This window comes from Castor canadensis, chromosome X, assembly GCF_047511655.1.
Source record: "Castor canadensis chromosome X, mCasCan1.hap1v2, whole genome shotgun sequence".
NCBI classification, from domain to species: domain Eukaryota; kingdom Metazoa; phylum Chordata; class Mammalia; order Rodentia; family Castoridae; genus Castor; species Castor canadensis.
This window is the reverse complement of record NC_133405.1, coordinates 92,236,279-92,245,355: the sequence shown is the minus strand read 5'-3', so window position 1 is coordinate 92,245,355 and position 9,077 is coordinate 92,236,279. Positions and strand designations below refer to the sequence as shown.

Sequence of the window (9,077 nt, the reverse complement as noted above, 5' to 3'; positions counted from 1 at the left end):
TGACATCTGTGTTAGTCAACTTTCCATTGCTATGACAAAATACCTGAGATAACTTCAAAGGAGAAAGATTTATTTTGCCTCATGGTTTCAGTTCATGGTCACTTGGCTCCATTGTTTCTAGGCCAAGGAAAGGAAGAACGTGTGGCATCTGGGAAGAAAGTGAGGGTGCAGACAGGGACAAGATATAGCCTTCAAAGGCATGCCTCCTTTTTCCTCCTTCTTCCCCCATCTCCTGATGTTTTTGCCACCTCCCAACAGCACTGTCAGCTAGGAACCACATCTTTAGCACACATCATCTGGCAGACATTTAAGATCCAAACTATAACATCATCAAAATTGACAATTTTTTTTTGGTGGTACCGGGGTTTGAATTCAGGGCTTTGTGCTTGCTAGGCAGACACTCCAACACTTGAGCCACACCTTCAGCCCTAAGTTGTCAAATTTATGAGCATAAAGCTCTTTTTAATATCCCTTTATTATCCTCTGAATATATGTAGGAACTGTAGTGTTGTCCCCCATCTCATTCCTGCTACTGGTCATTTGGGTTTTCTCTCCTTTTTCCTTCATCATTCTGATTAGAGGTTTTTCAATTTGATTAATTGTCCCCAAAAGCCAAATGCTGGATGCTTTGATTTCCCCCATTGCTCTTCTGTTCTCTACTTTAGTGATTCCTGCTTTTATCTTTATTCCCTTTCTTCTTACTTTGGGTTTAATTTCCTCTTTTTCTCATAATTTCTTAGGCTGGATGGCAGCTGAGGTCATAGATTTTAGACCATTCTTTTCTAATATGAACTTTTCTTGAGGCGCTGGGGATCAATCCTAGGGCTTCATTCATAAAGTACTCTACCACTAAGCTAGACCTGCCGCCCTCTAATATGAGCATTTAATGCTACATACTGTTGCTACATTCCATAAATTTTTGACTTTCTTACACCAATTTTATTTAAAACACAGTAAGTATTTCTCTTTCTGTGATGGCAAATGGTCCAAATAATACTGAACATGAATCATTGACTAATACAAGGGCTTTAAATATGAAACAAATTATTTAAAAAAATAAAAGAATAAAGGTTATATACAAAAGGAATCTGCAGTCAAAATGCTCTACCCCTGAGCTACACCCCCTGCTACAAAAAAAATCTGAAATCTGTATGCTGGTTCTAAAAATGAAATGCGTTCATAAAATCTGCAGTTAAACTAGAACATTCCATCCCGCCTTGGAGAACAACTATCACACATCATCCAGTCAGCTGAAGATGGATTGGCAGAGGTGTGTCTATACGTAAATTTCAAGTGATTTTTATTTGCGCAGAATCATCCACATCATCCCAAGACTGAAGGAGCAGTTCTATGGCTTTTTTCTTTTTCCAGCTTCCCAACAGGGATACATGAAGTTCAACTCTTTTTTTCGTTTCTTTTTTTCTGTGGTACTGGGGTTTGAACTCAGGGCCTACACCATGAGCCATTCCACCAGCCCTTTTTTTGTGATGGATATTTTCAAGATAGGGTTTTGCAAACTATTTTCCCAGGCTGGCTTCGAACCATGATCCTCCTGATCTCTGCCTCCTGAGTAGCTAGGATTACAGGTGTGAGCCATGGGCACTGGACTTGTGTTTTCATTTTAATTCAGTTCAAAATGCTTTCTAATTTTCCTTATGATTTCTTCTTTGACCCATAGTGTGGTGGTTAACTATTTATTGCCTCTCAACTTCAAGTCCACCCTTTCTGCTTGCTCTGTGAAAATGGAGCCTATTTAAAGTATTTTTTTCATTTGCAGGCTGACTCTGAAACTTTCTCAGTAGAGGGCGATAGAGAGATACTGCAAAGGAAAGGAGGAGCGTCCTTACTCCTGTGCTTTCTTGGCAGTCTCCAGCTGGCCTGGCTTTTTCTGGCACCAGATGCCTGCAGTACTCCCTGCTTATCCACTGCCTGGTTCCTGCGATATGTGGTGGCCAGTATCCTCCAGTGGCCAGAAGCTTTCCACTCCTAGCAGTACTTGCTCTCAGGCAGTTTGTCCTGGTCTTGCAGCCCATGGCTTCCCTAGTGTCTGGCTCTGGCAGTACACAGGGGCCAGCAGCACTCCGCAGTGAACAGCTTTCCCAAACACCACAGTGGGCACATTTCCAGAGGGCAGATTTCCAACAAGCCCTACCAGTGTGCCATCGCGATGACTTCTCTGTCATTCAATGAACTACAGCCATGCCTCTTCCAACAAGGCATGAATGTCAGCCCCACAGGTGTACTATCGCCATGTAGGGATGGTGACTACTCCTTGTATTTGCTCTTCTGTTCCTACATCTTACTAGTCAAGGCTTCATTATTCTAATCCCTTGTTATAATAGGTAATTCCTTATATCAAACTCTCCTCTCTCTCTCTCTCTCTCTCTCTCTCTCTCTCTCTCTCTCTCTCTCTCTCTGAATTCACTATTCTCCTGCCTCAGCCTCTTGAGTGCTTGGGATTACAGGTGTGCACCACACGTGACTCATCTTTCTCTCTTGATGGGACTCAGACTGGTAGAGAATTGTCACCAGGAGTAGTCCCAGGAGATGTACCTGCAGAAATGGCACTTTGGGGTTGGTTTGTTCATACCTTTGGGCTCAAGCATAGTGCTGAACTCTGGCAATGAGAAATGGATACCAGTAATATCTGCAGAAGCATCTAAATTAATCCACCCATGGTTGATCATGATGAAATGCCAACTGAAGCACGTGCCTTGAGAGCCAAACATTTGCTGCACTGACCACTGTGGTAGTAATCATGACCATAAGGACCATGCTGTGCAAAAGATTCTTTTAATTCACTTGGGCAGTTGAAAAGAGAAAATGACCACCCACCCTAGGCCCACTAACTACTCAGCTCAAGTCACAATGACAATCATTGATGAGAATCTGATGAGAATCAGAGAGCTTTTGTTTGTTTGGGAGGTTTGTTTCTTTTTGGTGGTACTGGGGTTTGAACTAAGGGCCTTGCACTTGCAAGGCAGGCACTCTACCACTTGAACTACTCCACCAGCCTGTGACCCCATTTTTTGTTGATTTGTTGTTGTTGTTTTACAGTGTGGGGAATTGAACTTAGGGCCTCATACATACTAGACAGGAGCTCTTCCACTGAAACACCTCCAGTCATACATGGCCTATGAAGAGAGCAACTACAGAATCCCAGAAGAGAAGAGGGCAAGTGACAACACAGCATGGGTGTACAGGCACGTTGATCACGATGTTCCTAGGAATGAAATAGACGGATTACATTCTCAATACTATTGGATCTATGTGATAAGAAAAGTTGTAGCTCCACAAACTGGGATACATTGTACAATATATGGAAATCTCATAATGAAATTCCCTATGCAACTAATATATACAAATAAAAAGTTAATAAATAAATAAATAAATAAAAGTTCTAGATTCAGTAGCCACAAAAGTGAGTCAAGTCACCCCAGTGAAGAGAGGCAGACTTATTCTCAGTTTCCAGACGGAAGTCAATTCATAGACCCACAGCTTCCTGACTGAAGAGAAGGCTAGGTCCCCTAGTCTAGGAAGGAGCCTGCACCACTGCCATAAATACATAATGTAAATCTTCCAAGCCTTTCCCAAAGGGACTTGTGGCTATTTACTTGTGACTGTGCCTTGGGAAATGAAATACCCAGATGTTTGAGGATTATTGAATACTAGCTCTGAATTGACACTAATTTCTGGGGACTCAAATTGCCTCTGTGGCCTACGAAAGTGGGAGCTATGGTGGTCAAGTAACAATAGAACCTTTGTTCAAGTATGACCACTGGGCTTACTGGCTTCAGTGATTCATTCTTCAGTTATTTCCTCAGTTCCTGAATTTACCACTGGAATAAACCTACTTAGAAACTGGCATAACCCCCATATCAGCTTGCTGGCCCATGGAGGGAGGGCCATTATGGTAAGAGTAGCTAACTGGAAGCCCCTCAGATGCTCAGTCGTTTCAAAGGAAGTAAACCAGAAGTGATAACACATACAGGGGGAATAGAGATCTGAGCAGAAGTCAGATGACTCTTGAAGAATGATGGCAGACTTTCATAAAGTTAATCAGACAGTGATTTTGATTGTAGCTGCTGTCCAAGATATAGCATCTTTTTTTGTAGTATTGGGGTTTGAATTTGAAGCCTCGTACTTGCTAGGCTGGTGCTCTACCACTTGAGCTACTCCACCAGTCCTTCAGATATAGCATCTTTACTGGACAACTCACAGCCTCTGGCACTTGGTATGCAGGTATTGGCCTGACTGATGACTTTTTCATCACATTTTCAAGGACTTCCAGAGCCATTTGCTTTCATCTGTAAGAACAATATTATAACTTCACAGTGTTGCCTCGGGGCTGCAACCATTCTCCTTTTCTCTGCCATAATATATTCTGCAGAGATCTTGATCATCTTGACACTCAACAAGACATCACACATTGAAGACATGCTGTTTGGATCTGATAAGCAGGAAGTAGCAAGTACTGTAGATGCCATAGTAAGAGTGAAAGAGCTTCTATGATGGTTAATTTGGTTGTCAATTTGGCTGAATCAAAGTGTTTCTAGATTTTTCTATGAAGGTGTTTTTTGGATGAGATTAACATTTAAATTAGTGAAGTCTGAGTAAAGGAGATTGCCCTCCATAATGTGGGTGGGCCTATCCAATCAGTTGAAGGCCTTAATATAACAAAGACTGATCTCCCTGCGCAAGAAGGAATTTGGCCAGTCGAAGGCCTTAGAACTTGAACTGTAACACTGGCTCTTCCCTAGGGCTCCAGACTGCCAGCCTACCCTGCAGATTTGTGACTTGCCATCCTCCATAATCACACAAATCAATTCCTTAAAATAAATCTCTCTCTAAATATATAGACATCCCATTGGTTCTGTTTCTCTTGAGAACTCTGCCTAATACAGTTGGATATAAACGCCACAAAAATTCAGGGGCCTGCCACCTCAATAAAGTTTCTAGGAGTAAAAAGATCTGGAGCATGTCAAAATATTCCTTCCAAGGTGAAAGTCAAGTTGCTACACCCGATAACTTCCTACCAAAAAGAGATACAACCCTTGGTAGCCTTTTGTATTTTGGATGTCACATTTGAGTATGCTACTTCAAACCCTTCTGAAGAGTCACCAGGGGACCAGACAAAATAAAGTTCTGTAGTTCAGATTGTAGCACAAGCTGCTCTTGGACCTTGTGATCCAGAAAAGCCAATGATACTTGAAGTGTCCATGACAAGTAAAAATGTTGTATGGAATTCCCAGAAAGCACCAAGGAGAGAATCATAATATAACCTTGTGGGATTTTAAAGCAGGTATGCGCCCTGTCTCCTTTTGAGAAATAGCTCCGACTTACTACGTCATGCAGGCAGAGCGTCTGAGATTCCTGTCTGAACTGGAGTCCTCTCTCACCCACATGGCCGTAAGCTTAGGCAGGCATTGCACTGATCCATGACCAAATAACCACATTGGGCAGGTCAGAGGGCAGTCTGACCCTGCCTCCTCTTCTGTAGTCCATGCCTATGGCATCATGTAGTGTTCTTTATGACCAATTGACTGAGGAAGGAAGACTGAAAACTGGCTTATAACGGGTCTGCAAGATGTGCTGATGCCACAGTGGACAGACATGGCATTACAGCAGTGTGATGAGAGATTCATCTTCACAGGAACAGACACATATTCTGGATGTAGTTTTCTCTTCCCTGCCCATAATACTTGTGCCAGCACAAGTGTCAGCATGTGTTGACTCTTCTGCACAGCCTTGCACCTGATCTGTACACTCATGTCACAGCAAAACAAATGATGAAATGGGCTCATGCCTGTGGAGTTTAACTGGTCTTACCACATACCCTGGCATCCTGAAGCAGCTGGTGCAACTGAAAGGCAGAATGACTTACTGAAGACTCAGTTATTGATGTCCGTGGAGAAGCAACACCCTGAAAGGATGGGATTCTGTTTTATAGGATGTAATATATACTCGGAGTTAGAAAACATTATATAGTGCTGACTCCTCAGAATAAATGGGCCCCAGAATCAAAGAGTAGAAGCAGGAGTGGCTCCTCTTATTATTATAATTATTAACCCACTCACAGAATTTTTGCTTCCAGTCTTGGCAACTTTGAGCTCTGCCAGTTTGGAGATCTGAATCCCCAAGGAACTGTATGCTTCTACTAAGGGGCACAACAATTTCACCAAATTAGAAGGATGAACATTTTGGGATATTTTGGATTATTTATCCCAGTGAAACTACAGACAAAAGAAGGGGGCTAAGAGTTGATTTACTGGCTTGAGTGGTTGACCTTAATTACCAAGTAGAAATTGGGCAGTTGCTACACAATGGAGGCAAGGAAGACCAGGTAGGAAGTCCAGAGAATTATATAGAGTGCCTCTTAGTATTTCCATGCCAAATAGTACAGGTTAAGAACTACAGCAACCAAAAACACGCAGGATTGGCCAGGAGTGGCAGCTCACACCTGTAATTTTAGCTACTTGGGAGGTGGGCATCAGGAGGATCTTAATTCAAAGCCAGTCAGGGCAAAAAGTTAGTGAGATCCCATCTCAGCCAATAAGGCTAGTAGAGTGGCTCAAGCGGTAGAGCGCCTGCCTAGCAAGCGTGAGGCCCTGAGTTCAAACTCCAGTGCCACCGAAAAAAAAAATAATCTCAGCCAATGAAAAGCTGGGTGTGGTGGCATGTATCTGTCATCCCAGCTATGCAGTCTAGGCATAAATGTAAATACCCTACTCCAAAAATAACCAAAGCAAAAAGGACTGGGGGATGTGACTCAAGTGGTAGTGTACCTGCCTAGCAAGGAAGCCCCAAGTTCAAACCCAAGTACTACCAAAAAAAAAAGTGGGGCCTTGTGGAACGTCATAAGGTCAATTGGTGAGGTTCCTTTGGAAGGGATTTTGGGACCCCAGTCTCTTTCTTGCTTCCTACCTGGCAAATGCGATTGCTTGCTCTCACATGTTCTCCTGCCATTGCCATCACCATGAGGTGACACAGCCAAAGGAAGCCCTCACCAGAGCCTGTGGTGTGGTTTAGACTTTCAACCTCCAAAAAGATGAGCTAAATAAACCTGTTTTCTTTACAAATTTAGTCTCTTCAAGTATTTCATTAAAGTAACAGAACAACTGACTAATAAAACCTCCCCATAACTAGCTTTCCCTGGCATCCCAAAGGATGGCTTTCTGGCAAGTTCCAAAAAGCAGATTTCCAGCAAATTCTGCCATTCAATGAGCATAGCCATATTCTCTCCAATAAAGACTGGATCTTAGCCCTGAATTGAGGTGGGACTGAATTGAGCAAGGGACTATGTGGAAGGGTTTTCCATGTGTGCTTTATTTCAAACATGCTCATGCTTTTCTCTACCTTCTTTAATGTATGGTGCATATTTTAACAGCTGTTTTAATGTCATTTGTCTTCTTATTCTATCATCTGGGTCATTTTCTTTTCTTTTCTTTTCTTTTTTTTTTGGCAGTACTGGGGTTTGAACTCAGGGCCTCACACTTGCTAGGCACCAGCCCTTTTTTTGTGATGGGTTTTTTTTTTGAAATAGGGCTGGTTTTGAACCTCGACCCTCCTGATCTCTGCCTCCTGAGTAGCTAGGATTACAGGTGTGAGCCACCAGCACCCAGCCTGGGTCATTTTTTATGGCTTATATTTTTCCTCATTAGGGGTTATATTTTCTTGCTTCTTTTCATGCTTGATAATTTTTATTGGATGCCAAACATTATAAATTTTACTTTGTTGGGTGCTAAGTTCTTTTAACTTTTGTTTTTTTTTGGCACTAGTGGGGCTTGAACTCAGGGCCTCCCAGTTGCAAGGCAGGGACTCTACCACTTGAGCCACACCTCCAGCCCCTAAATTCTTTTATACTTTAAAAATTTTTTTGTTTTGTTCTGGATCATGGTTAATAAATTTGATCCTTTTGAGACTTGCATTTTAAACTGTTTTTTAGGCAGGATATGAACAGCCTTTAGTCTTGGGCTCATTTAAATGACAGTCTAGAACTAATTTGATACAGAAGCGACACCAATGTCCCATGTGTTGGGAAGTTTTTCCACTCAGGCTGGTGTGGAGATAAACTACCTTCCTGGATCTGAAGATCAGTCAGATCCTGTTCAGTGGCATTTCCCTGGGCCTCACATACTTTCCTTGCACATGTGCTGATCAGAATTCAGCTGAAGACCCGAAACGAACCCACTGCAGATCTCCAGAGCTTTCTCTCTGAACGCTCTCCTCTGTGGTACTCTGCACTGCCCTGTGAATTCCAGCTGCCATTACCTCCACAAACTCATAACTTTGTCTTGTAAACTCAGAAATACCACCAAGCTCTTTTTTGGGTTTCCTCTCTGTATTAGTCAGGGTTCTCCAGAGGAATGAACCAATAGAATGTTATATATAATTATAAGACAAGATTTGCTTACACGGTTGGAGGCTGGAGAGTCCTACAATGGCTGTCTGAAAGCTGAAGACTGGGGAAACCAGTAGCTGCTCAGTCCAAGAAGCTGGGAGCCTCAGAACAAGGGGGACCAATGACTCAGACTCCATCCTATGCTGAAGGCCTGGAAGCTCCCTGGAGAGTCATTGATGTGAGTCCATGTCCAAAGGCTGAAGAATCTGGAATCTATTTAAGGACTGTGACTGATGACAGCAACAACAAAAAAAAGCACCTACTCAAGAAAAGTCAAGCCTGGTACTGTTGGTTCATGCCTATGATGCTAGCTACTCAGAAGGCAGAGATCAGAAGGATCATGGTTCAAGTCCAACCCAGGCAAATTGTTCTCAAGACCTTATCTCAAAAATCTCAACACACAGACACACACAGACACACAGACACACAGACACACACACACACACACACACACACACAAAAGAGGCTAGCAGAATGGCTCAAGCGGGAGAGTGCCTGTTATAGCAAGCATGAGGCCCTGAGTTCAAACCTCAGTACAGCCAAAAAAAAAAAAAGTCAAGTGTATATCTGTGCATACTTCCCCATTCTTCCACTCTTTGTTCCATCTGGACACCCAGCTTACTGGATGGTGCCACCCATGTTCAAGGCAGGTCTTCCTCACTCAGTTCACTGGCCT

General features: G+C 42.8%; 1 long non-coding RNA gene across 1 annotated transcript; it reads right to left on the bottom strand.

Annotated features, from left to right (window-relative positions):
• Positions 1-2,714: 2,714 nt before the first annotated feature.
• Positions 2,715-8,595, bottom strand: LOC141419769 (uncharacterized). Its single transcript, XR_012444437.1, has 3 exons — positions 8,415-8,595; positions 5,837-5,923; positions 2,715-3,223 (listed from the first exon to the last, which is right to left on the bottom strand). It is a non-coding gene; the product is annotated as an uncharacterized lncRNA (long non-coding RNA).
• Positions 8,596-9,077: the final 482 nt, after the last annotated feature.